General features: G+C 44.0%; 1 long non-coding RNA gene across 1 annotated transcript in view; it reads left to right on the forward strand.

Moving 5' to 3' along the window:
- Positions 1–8,772, forward strand: part of LOC307181276 — a 2,057,065-nt gene extending 2,048,293 nt beyond the window's left edge. The window contains exon 11 of the long non-coding RNA XR_013826310.1: positions 8,737–8,772. This is a non-coding gene — a long non-coding RNA (uncharacterized lncRNA). The remainder of the gene's footprint in view (positions 1–8,736) is intronic.
- The last annotated feature ends 3,756 nt before the right edge of the window (positions 8,773–12,528 follow it).

Genomic DNA, 12,528 nt, shown 5'->3' on the forward strand with positions numbered 1-12,528 from the left:
TCGCTTTCCTGTGACCTGGCCGCAACACCGCAGGATGGCTTCAGGCCCTAATCTGGTTCCGGCCCGGCATGCTGAGCCTTTGGTTAATTCCTCTTCCTGGTGGGAAATGACAGTTAAATTTGCCCGTCCAGACACCTCCAGCTAGCCTCTCATTGGTTCTCGCTATTCCTGTTCATCTTCCGCAGAAATTGCAAACTGGGCCAAACAGGAGGTTAAAGGCGCTGACTCTACAAGTGGGGAGAGTGTTAGTAAAGCGTCTGGAATGTTGCACCCGAGTACCAGGGGAGGAAAACTGAGACATATTTGAACACGTCTCCCGATCACATGGTTGATCATACTCTAGGTTCCACATGCATGTTTTAGCTGAAGGAAGAATACCTGAAACCTGGGTAGTTGAAACCCTTGGAATGGGTACCATGCAATATGACTTCAAAGGGTCTTCATTTGCTCACCGAACCTCTCCAATCCTATCACTGCTGCGTTTATGCCCCTGTACACATGCTTGATTCTCTTTCGGAGACATAGCAATCCTTAGGTTTTAAGATACTTACAAGTCAGGTACATTCTTAGGCGTTTAATATGCGGTGTTGAGTCCATTTCGTTGAGCAAGGAGTAGCTCTTGTCTATTCCATATTTGGCTTAAGGAACTTTATCTGTGCTCATTTCAATCTCTGGTTTTATGCAGCACCCCAACTCACCTTTCCCCTTAAGCAAGCATAAGTTGGTTTTCTAAATTTGAGAACCTGTTCTGTTTTGGAATTCAGTTCCTGTGTAGCCACGTTTACATTCCGTGTATTAGTGATATCTTATGATGTTTCTTTTTCTCTGTGACTTATTTCAGTTAGAATCATCGTACCTGAATCCACTCATTATGCTGCTACGGGCCTGATGACATAGATTTCATTGCTGAGTGATACTGCATTGTACGTAAGTACCACAAGTTCTTTATCCATTTTTCACTTTCTGCGATGTTGAACTTGTACTGTAAACGAGGTTCTTGTAAACAGAGGCGTCCCAAACTTTGGGGTGGCTGTGTCTTTTTGATTTTAATTTCCCTAAGCTATAGGACCATAAGTGGAAGTGCCCTAGGCTCTGTTGCTTTGTTTTTTAGATGTTTCAGGAAACACCATACACTTCTCCCGAGTGTCTGTTGGCAATTTACATCCCGCCCATCAGCATAACAAGGCTCCCAGTTCTCCATGGCCTGTTGCCTTTCTGGATTTTACACTTTTTTCAGATGGCCCTTTTGACCGGGGGGAAGTGAGACTTCATTGTAGTGCAGATTTCCTTTGCAAGCTTGCTTGGTTGGCCAAAAAGGGCGTATGCGTTTTTTCCTGAATATATTCAGGAAAAAACGCATACGCCCTTTTTGGCCAAGTGCATCATTGTGGACGTTCTGCCTCTTTTCCTATGCTTTCAATGCAATTCCAGTCTACCTCCTGAAATCGGTTTCCTGCAATTCTGCCCCGCTTTCAAGTCCTCTTGGCAGCCTTACTTCAGTCTATTTTTGGACGATAGCTGTCATTTATAACTCTGCAGGTTTGTGAATTACAGTGCCCCTGAGCTCCTTTCTTCAACTCGCTTTCTTGTGAGCTGGCCGCAACACCGCAGGATGGCTTCAGGCCCTAATCTGGTTCCGGCACGGCACGCTGAGCCTTTGGTTAATTCCTCTTCCTGGTGGGAAATGAGAGTTAAATTTGCCCGTCCAGACACCTCCAGCTAGTCTCTCATTGGTTCTCGCTATTCCTGTTCATCTTCCGCAGAAATTGCAAACTGGGCCAAACAGGAGGTTAAAGACACTGACTCTCCAAGTCGGGAGAGTGTTAGTAAAGCGTCTGGAATGTTGCACCCTAGTACCAGGGTTCGAAAACTGAGACATATTTGAACACGTCTCCCGATCACATGGTTGATCATACTCTGGGTTCCACATGCATGTTTTAGCTGAAGGAAGAATACCTAAAACCTGGGTATTTGAAACCCGTGGAATGGGTACCATGCAATATGACTTCAAAGGGTCTTCATTTGCTCACCGAACCTCTCCAATCCTATCACTGCTGCGTTTATGCCCCTGTACACATGCTTGATTCTCTTTCAGAGACATAGCAATCCATAGGTTTTAAGATACTTACTAGTCAGGTACATTCTTAGGCGTTTAATATGCGGTGTTGAGTCCATTTCGTTGAGCAAGGAGTAGCTCTTGTCTATTCCATATTTGGCTTAAGGAACTTTATCTGTGCTCATTTCAATCTCTGGTTTTATGCAGCACCCCAACTCACCTTTCCCCTTAAGCAAGCATAAGTTGGTTTTCTAAATTTGAGACCCTCTCCTGTTCTGTAATTCAGTTCCTGTGTAGCCAAGTTTACATTCCGTGTATTACTGATATCTTATGATGTTTCTTTTTCTGTGTGACTTATTTCAGTTAGAATCATCATACCTGAATCCACTCATTGTGCTGCTAAGGGCCTGATGACACAGATTTCATTGCTGAGTGATATTGCTTTGTAAGTAAATACCACAACTTCTTTATCCATTTTTCACTTTCTGCGATGTTGAACTTGTACTGTAAACGAGGTTCTTGTAAACAGAGCCGTTCCAAACTTTGGGGTGGCTGTGTCTTTTTGATTTTAATTTCCATAAGCTATAGGACCATAAGTGGAAGTGCCCTAGGTTCTGTTGCTTTGTTTTTTAGATGTTTCAGGAAACACCATACACTTCTCCTGAGTGGTTGTTGGCAATTTACATCCCACCCATCAGCATAACAAGGCTCCCAGTTCTCCATGGCCTGTCCTGCCTTTCTGGATTTTACACTTTTTTCAGATGGCCCTTTTGACCGGGGGGAAGTGAGACTTCATTGTAGTGCAGATTTCCTTTGCAAGCTTGCTTGGTTGGCCAAAAAGGGCGTATGCGTTTTTTCCTGAATATATTCAGGAAAAAACGCATACGCCCTTTTTGGCCAAGTGCATCATTGTGGACGTTCTGCCTCTTTTCCTATGCTTTCAATGCAATTCCAGTCTACCTCCTGAAATCGGTTTCCTGCAATTCTGCCCCGCTTTCAAGTCCTCTTGGCAGCCTTACTTCAGTCTATTTTTGGACGATAGCTGTCATTTATAACTCTGCAGGTTTGTGAATTACAGTGCCCCTGAGCTCCTTTCTTCAACTCGCTTTCTTGTGAGCTGGCCGCAACACCGCAGGATGGCTTCAGGCCCTAATCTGGTTCCGGCACGGCACGCTGAGCCTTTGGTTAATTCCTCTTCCTGGTGGGAAATGAGAGTTAAATTTGCCCGTCCAGACACCTCCAGCTAGTCTCTCATTGGTTCTCGCTATTCCTGTTCATCTTCCGCAGAAATTGCAAACTGGGGCAAACAGGAGGTTAAAGACACTGACTCTCCAAGTCGGGAGAGTGTTAGTAAAGCGTCTGGATTGTTGCACCCGAGTACCAAGGGAGGAAAACTGAGACATATTTGAACACGTCTCCCGATCACATGGTTGATCATACTCTGGGTTCCACATGCATGTTTTAGCTGAAGGAAGAATACCTAAAACCTGGGTAGTTGAAACCCGTGGAATGGGTACCATGCAATATGACTTCAAAGGGTCTTCATTTGCTCACCGAACCTCTCCAATCCTATCACTGCTGCGTTTATGCCCCTGTACACATGCTTGATTCTCTTTCGGAGACATAGCAATCCATAGGTTTTAAGATACTTACTAGTCAGGTACATTCTTAGGCGTTTAATATGCGGTGTTGAGTCCATTTCGTTGAGCAAGGAGTAGCTCTTGTCTATTCCATATTTGGCTTAAGGAACTTTATCTGTGCTCATTTCAATCTCTGGTTTTATGCAGCAACCCAACTCACCTTTCCCCTTAAGCAAGCATAAGTTGGTTTTCTAAATTTGAGAACCTGTTCTGTTTTGGAATTCAGTTCCTGTGTAGCCAAGTTTACATTCCGTGTATTAGTGATATCTTATGATGTTTCTTTTTCTGTGTGACTTATTTCAGTTAGAATCATCGTACCTGAATCTACTCATTATGCTGCTACGGGCCTGATGACATAGATTTCATTGCTGAGTGATACTGCATTGTACGTAAGTAACACAAGTTCTTTATCCATTTTTCACTTTCTGCGATGTTGAACTTGTACTGTAACGAGGTTCTTGTAAACAGAGCCGTTCCAAACTTTGGGGTGGCTGTGTCTTTTTGATTTTAATTTCCCTAAGCTATAGGACCATAAGTGGAAGTGCCCTAGGCTCTGTTGCTTTGTTTTTTAGATGTTTCAGGAAACACCATACACTTCTCCCGAGTGGTTGTTGGCAATTTACATCCCGCCCATCAGCATATCAAGGCTCCCAGTTCTCCATGGCCTGTCCTGCCTTTCTGGATTTTACACTTTTTTCAGATGGCCCTTTTGACCGGGGGGAAGTGAGACTTCATTGTAGTGCAGATTTCCTTTGCAAGCTTGCTTGGTTGGCCAAAAAGGGCGTATGCGTTTTTTCCTGAATATATTCAGGAAAAAACGCATACGCCCTTTTTGGCCAAGTGCATCATTGTGGACGTTCTGCCTCTTTTCCTATGCTTTCAATGCAATTCCAGTCTACCTCCTGAAATCGGTTTCCTGCAATTCTGCCCCGCTTTCAAGTCCTCTTGGCAGCCTTACTTCAGTCTATTTTTGGACGATAGCTGTCATTTATAACTCTGCAGGTTTGTGAATTACAGTGCCCCTGAGCTCCTTTCTTCAACTCGCTTTCTTTTGAGCTGGCCGCAACATCGCAGGATGGCTTCAGGCCCTAATCTGGTTCCGGCACGGCACACTGAGCCTTTGGTTATTTCCTCTTCCTGGTGGGAAATGAGAGTTAAATTTGCCCGTCCAGACACCTCCAGCTAGCCTCTCATTGGTTCTCGCTATTCCTGTTCATCTTCCGCAGAAATTGCAAACTGAGCCAAACAGGAGGTTAAAGGCGCTGACTCTCCAAGTGGGGAGAGTGTTAGTAAAGCGTCTGGAATGTTGCACCTGAGTACCAGGGGAGGAAAACTGAGACATATTTGAACACGTCTCCCGTTCACATGGTTGATCATACTTGGGTTCCACATGCATGTTTTAGCTGAAGGAAGAATACCTTAAACCTGGAGAGATGAGACCCGTGTAATGGGTACCATGCAATATGACTTCAAAGGGTCTTCATTTGCTCACCGAACCTCTCCAATCCTATCACTGCTGCGTTTATGCCCCTGTACACATGCTTGATTCTCTTTTGGAGACATAGCAATCCATAGGTTTTACGATACTTACTAGTCAGGTACATTCTTAGGCGTTTAATATGCGGTGTTGAGTCCATTTCGTTGAGCAAGGAGTAGCTCTTGTCTATTCCATATTTGACTTAAGGAACTTTATCTGTGCTCATTTCAATCTCTGGTTTTATGCAGCACCCCAACTCTCCTTTTCCCTTAAGCAAGCATAAGTTGGTTTTCTAAATTTGAGACCCTCTTCTGTTTTGGAATGCAGTTCCTGTGTAGCCAAGTTTACATTCCGTGTATTAGTGATATCTTATGATGTTTCTTTTTCTGTGTGACTTATTTCAGTTAGAATCATCGTACCTGAATCCACTCATTATGCTGCTACGGGCCTGATGACATAGATTTCATTGCTGAGTGATACTGCATTGTACGTAAGTACCACAAGTTCTTTATCCATTTTTCACTTTCTGTGATATTGAACTTGTACGGTAAATGAGGTTCTGGTAAACAGAGGCGTCCCAAACTTTGGGGTGGCTGTGTCTTTTTGATTTTAATTTCCCTAAGCTATAGGACCATAAGTGGCAGTGCCCTAGGCTCTGTTGCTTTGTTTTTTAGATGTTTCAGGAAACACCATACACTTCTCCCGAGTGTCTGTTGGCAATTTACATCCCGCCCATCAGCATAACAAGGCTCCCAGTTCTCCATGGCCTGTCCTGCCTTTCTGGATTTTACACTTTTTTCAGATGGCCCTTTTGACCGGGGGGAAGTGAGACTTCATTGTAGTGCAGATTTCCTTTGCAAGCTTGCTTGGTTGGCCAAAAAGGGCGTATGCGTTTTTTCCTGAATATATTCAGGAAAAAACGCATACGCCCTTTTTGGCCAAGTGCATCATTGTGGACGTTCTGCCTCTTTTCCTATGCTTTCAATGCAATTCCAGTCTACCTCCTGAAATTGGTTTCCTGCAATTCTGCCCCGCTTTCAAGTCCTCTTGGCAGCCTTACCTCAGTATATTTTTGGACGATAGCTGTCATTTATAACTCTGCAGGTTTGTGAATTACAGTGCCCCTGAGCTCCTTTCTTCAACTCGCTTTCTTGTGAGCTGGCCGCAACACCGCAGGATGGCTTCAGGCCCTAATCTGCTACCGGCACGGCACGCTGAGCCTTTGGTTATTTCCTCTTCCTGGTGGGAAATGAGAGTTAAATTTGCCCGTCCAGACACCTCCAGCTAGTCTCTCATTGGTTCTCCCTATTCCTGTTCATCTTGCGCAGAAATTGCAAACTGGGCCAAACAGGAGGTTAAAGGTGCTGACTCTCCAAGTGGGGAGAGTGTTAGTAAAGCGTCTGGAATGTTGCACCCGAGTACCAGGGTACGAAAACTGAGACATATTTGAACACGTCTCCTGATCACATGGTTGATCATACTCTAGGTTCTACATGCATGTTTTAGCTGAAGGAAGAATACCTTAAACCTGGGTAGTTGAAACCCGTGGAATGGGTACCATGCAATATGACTTCAAAGGGTCTTCATTTGCTCACCGAACCTCTCCAATCCTATCACTGCTGCGTTTATGCCCCTGTACACACGCTTGATTCTCTTTTGGAGACATAGCAATCCATAGGTTTTACGATACTTACTAGTCAGGTACATTCTTAAGCGTTTAATATGCGGTGTTGAGTCCATTTCGTTAAGCAAGGAGTAGCTCTTGTCTATTCCATATTTGGCTTAAGGACCTTTATCTGTGCTCATTTCAATCTCTGGTTTTATGCAGCACCCCAACTCACCTTTCCCCTTAAGCAAGCATAAGTTGCTTTTCTAAATTTGAGACCCTGTTGTGTTTTGGAATTCAGTTCCTGTGTAGCCAAGTTTACATTCTGTGTATTAGTGATACCTTATGATGTTTCTTTTTCTGTGTGACTTATTTCAGTTAGAATCATCGTACCTGAATCCACTCATTATGCTGCTACGGGCCTGATGACATAGATTTCATTGCTGAGTGATACTGCATTGTACGTAAGTACCACAAGTTCTTTATCCATTTTTCACTTTCTGTGATATTGAACTTGTACGGTAAATGAGGTTCTTGTAAACAGAGGCGTCCCAAACTTTGGGGTGGCTGTGTGTTTTTGATTTTAATTTTCCTAAGCTATAGGACCATAAGTGGAAGTGCCCTAGGTTCTGTTGCTTTGTTTTTTAGATGTTTCAGGAAACACCATACACTTCTCCCGAGTGGTTGTTCGCAATTTACATCCCGCCCATCAGCATAACAAGGCTCCCAGTTCTCCATGGCCTGTCCTGCCTTTCTGGATTTTACACTTTTTTCAGATGGCCCTTTTGACCGGGGGGAAGTGAGACTTCATTGTAGTGCAGATTTCCTTTGCAAGCTTGCTTGGTTGGCCAAAAAGTGCGTATGCGTTTTTTCCTGAATATATTCAGGAAAAAACGCATACGCCCTTTTTGGCCAAGTGCATCATTGTGGACGTTCTGCCTCTTTTCCTATGCTTTCAATGCAATTCCAGTCTACCTCCTGAAATCGGTTTCCTGCAATTCTGCCCCGCTTTCAAGTCCTCTTGGCAGCCTTACTTCAGTCTATTTTTGGACGATAGCTGTCATTTATAACTCTGCAGGTTTGTGAATTACAGTGCCCCTGAGCTCCTTTCTTCAACTCGCTTTCTTGTGACCTGGCCGCAACACCGCAGGATGGCTTCAGGCCCTAATCTGGTTCCGGCACGACACGCTGAGCCTTTGGTTATTTCCTCTTCCTGGTGGGAAATGAGAGTTAAATTTGCCCGTCCAGACACCTCCAGCTAGTCTCTCATTGTTTCTCGCTATTCCTGTTCATCTTCCGCAGAAATTGCAAACTGGGCCAAACAGGAGGTTAAAGGCGCTGACTCTCCAAGTGGGGAGAGTGTTAGTAAAGCGTCTGGAATGTTGCACCCGAGTACCAGGGTACGGAAACTGAGACATATTTGAACACGTCTCCCGATCACATGGTTGATCATACTCTAGGTTCCACATGCATGTTTTAGCTGAAGGAAGAATACCTTAAACCTGGGTAGTTGAAACCCTTGGAATGGGTACCATGCAATATGACTTCAAAGGTCTTCATTTGCTCACCGAACCTCTCCAATCCTATCACTGTTGCGTTTATGCCCCTGTACACATGCTTGATTCTCTTTCGGAGACATAGCAATCCATAGGTTTTAAGATACTTACAAGTCAGGTACATTCTTAGGCGTTTAATATGCGGTGTTGAGTCCATTTCGTTGAGCAAGGAGTAGCTCTTGTCTATTCCATATTTGGCTTAAGGAACTTTATCTGTGCTCATTTCAATCTCTGGTTTTATGCAGCACCCCAACTCACCTTTCCCCTTAAGCAAGCATAAGTTGGTTTTCTAAATTTGAGACCCTGTTCTGTTCTGTAATTCAGTTCCTGTGTAGCCAAGTTTACATTCCGTGTATTAGTGATATCTTATGATGTTTCTTTTTCTGTGTGACTTATTTCAGTTAGAATCATCATACCTGAATCCACTCATTATGCTGCTAAGGGCCTGATGACATAGATTTCATTGCTGAGTGATACTGCATTGTACGTAAGTACCTCAAGTTCTTTATCCATTTTTCACTTTCTGTGATATTGAACTTGTACGGTAAACGAGGTTCTTGTAAACGGAGGCTTCCCAAACTTTGGGGTGGCTGTGTCTTTTTGATTTTAATTTCCCTAAGCTATAGGACCATAAGTGGAAGTGCCCTAGGTTCTGTTGCTTTGTTTTTTAGATGTTTCAGGAAACACCATACACTTCTCCTGAGTGGTTGTTGGCAATTTACATCCCGCCCATCAGCATAACAAGGCTCCCAGTTCTCCATGGCCTGTCCTGCCTTTCTGGATTTTACACTTTTTTCAGATGGCCCTTTTGACCGGGGGGAAGTGAGACTTCATTGTAGTGCAGATTTCCTTTGCAAGCTTGCTTGGTTGGCCAAAAAGGGCGTATGCGTTTTTTCCTGAATATATTCAGGAAAAAACGCATACGCCCTTTTTGGTCAAGTGCATCATTGTGGACGTTCTGCCTCTTTTCCTATGCTTTCAATGCAATTCCAGTCTACCTCCTGAAATCGGTTTCCTGCAATTCTGCCCCGCTTTCAAGTCCACTTGGCAGCCTTACTTCAGTCTATTTTTGGACGATAGCTGTCATTTATAACTCTGCAGGTTTGTGAATTACAGTGCCCCTGAGCTCCTTTCTTCAACTCGCTTTCTTTTGAGCTGGCCGCAACACCGCAGGATGACTTCAGGCCCTAATCTGGCTCCGGTACGGCACGCTGAGCCTTTGGTTATTTCCTCTTCCTGGTGGGAAATGAGAGTTAAATTTGCCCGTCCAGACACCTCCAGCTAGCCTCTCATTGGTTCTCGCTATTCCTGTTCATCTTCCGCAGAAATTGCAAACTGGGCCAAACAGGAGGTTAAAGACACTGACTCTCCAGGTCGGGAGAGTGTTAGTAAAGCGTCTGGAATGTTGCACCCGAGTACCAGGGGAGGAAAACTGAGACATATTTGAACACGTCTCCCGATCACATGGTTGATCATACTCTGGGTTCCACATGCATGTTTTAGCTGAAGGAAGAATACCTAAAACCTGGGTAGTTGAAACCCGTGGAATGGGTACCATGCAATATGACTTCAAAGGGTCTTCATTTGCTCACCGAACCTCTCCAATCCTATCACTGCTGCGTTTATGCCCCTGTACACATGCTTGATTCTCTTTCGGAGACATAGCAATCCATAGGTTTTAAGATACTTACTAGTCAGGTACATTCTTAGGCGTTTAATATGCGGTGTTGAGTCCATTTCGTTGAGCAAGGAGTAGCTCTTGTCTATTCCATATTAGGCTTAAGGAACTTTATCTGTGCTCATTTCAATCTCTGGTTTTATGCAGCAACCCAACTCACCTTTCCCCTTAAGCAAGCATAAGTTGGTTTTGTAAATTTGAGAACCTGTTCTGTTTTGGAATTCAGTTCCTGTGTAGCCAAGTTTACATTCCGTGTATTAGTGATATCTTATGATGTTTCTTTTTCTGTGTGACTTATTTCAGTTAGAATCATCGTACCTGAATCTACTCATTATGCTGCTACGGGCCTGATGACATAGATTTCATTGCTGAGTGATACTGCAGTGTACGTAAGTACCACAAGTTCTTTATCCATTTTTCACTTTCTGCGATGTTGAACTTGTACTGTAAACGAGGTTTTTGTAAACAGAGCCGTTCCAAACTTTGGGGTGGCTGTGTCTTTTTGATTTATTTTCCCTAAGCTATAGGACCATAAGTGGAAGTGCCCTAGGCTCTGTTGCTTTGTTTTTTAGATGTTTCAGGAAACACCATACACTTCTCCCGAGTGTCTGTTGGCAATTTACATCCCGCCCATCAGCATAACAAGGCTCCCAGTTCTCCATGGCCTGTTGCCTTTCTGGATTTTACACTTTTTTCAGATGGCCCTTTTGACCGGGCGGAAGTGAGACTTCATTGTAGTGCAGATTTCCTTTGCAAGCTTGCTTGGTTGGCCAAAAAGTGCGTATGCGTTTTTTCCTGAATATATTCAGGAAAAAACGCATACGCCCTTTTTGGCCAAGTGCATCATTGTGGACGTTCTGCCTCTTTTCCTATGCTTTCAATGCAATTCCAGTCTACCTCCTGAAATCGGTTTCCTGCAATTCTGCCCCGCTTTCAAGTCCTCTTGGCAGCCTTACTTCAGTCTATTTTTGGACGATAGCTGTCATTTATAACTCTGCAGGTTTGTGAATTACAGTGCCCCTGAGCTCCTTTCTTCAACTCGCTTTCTTGTGACCTGGCCGCAACACCGCAGGATGGCTTCAGGCCCTAATCTGGTTCCAGCACGGCACGCTGAGCCTTTGGTTAATTCCTCTTCCTGGTGGGAAATGAGAGTTAAATTTGCCCGTCCGGACACCTCCAGCTAGTCTCTCATTGGTTCTCGCTATTCCTGTTCATCTTCCGCAGAAATTGCAAACTGGGCCAAACAGGAGGTTAAAGGGACTGACTCTCCAAGTCGGGAGAGTGTTAGTAAAGCGTCTGGAATGTTGCACCCGAGTACCAGGGGAGGAAAACTGAGACATATTTGAACACGTCTCCCGTTCACATGGTTGATCATACTTGGGTTCCACATGCATGTTTTAGCTGAAGGAAGAATACCTAAAAGCTGGGTAGTTGAAACCCGTGGAATGGGTACCATGCAATATGACTTCAAAGGGTCTTCATTTGCTCACCGAACCTCTCCAATCCTATCACTGCTGCGTTTATGCCCCTGTACACACGCTTGATTCTCTTTTGGAGACATAGCAATCCATCGGTTTTACGATACTTACTAGTCAGGTACATTCTTAGGCGTTTAATATGCGGTGTTGAGTCCATTTCGTTGAGCAAGGAGTAGCTCTTGTCTATTCCATATTTGACTTAAGGAACTTTATCTGTGCTCATTTCAATCTCTGGTTTTATGCAACACCCCAACTCACCTTTACCCTTAAGCAAGCATAAGTTGGTTTTCTAAATTTGAGACCCTCTTCTGTTTTGGAATGCAGTTCCTGTGTAGCCAAGTTTACATTCCGTGTATTAGTGATATCTTATGATGTTTCTTTTTCTGTGTGACTTATTTCAGTTAGAATCATCATACCTGAATCCACTCATTGTGCTGCTAAGGGCCTGATGACACAGATTTCATTGCTGAGTGATATTGCTTTGTAAGTAAATACCACAACTTCTTTATCCATTTTTCACTTTCTGCGATGTTGAACTTGTACTGTAAACGAGGTTTTTGTAAACAGAGCCGTTCCAAACTTTGGGGTGGCTGTGTCTTTTTGATTTATTTTCCCTAAGCTATAGGACCATAAGTGGAAGTGCCCTAGGCTCTGTTGCTTTGTTTTTTAGATGTTTCAGGAAACACCATACACTTCTCCCGAGTGTCTGTTGGCAATTTACATCCCGCCCATCAGCATAACAAGGCTCCCAGTTCTCCATGGCCTGTTGCCTTTCTGGATTTTACACTTTTTTCAGATGGCCCTTTTGACCGGGGGGAAGTGAGACTTCATTGTAGTGCAGATTTCCTTTGCAAGCTTGCTTGGTTGGCCAAAAAGTGCGTATGCGTTTTTTCCTGAATATATTCAGGAAAAAACGCATACGCCCTTTTTGGCCAAGTGCATCATTGTGGACGTTCTGCCTCTTTTCCTATGCTTTCAATGCAATTCCAGTCTACCTCCTGAAATCGGTTTCCTGCAATTCTGCCCCGCTTTCAAGT

Source organism: Stenella coeruleoalba (genome assembly GCF_951394435.1).
Source record: "Stenella coeruleoalba genome assembly, contig: scaffold_52, whole genome shotgun sequence".
Taxonomy (NCBI): domain Eukaryota; kingdom Metazoa; phylum Chordata; class Mammalia; order Artiodactyla; family Delphinidae; genus Stenella; species Stenella coeruleoalba.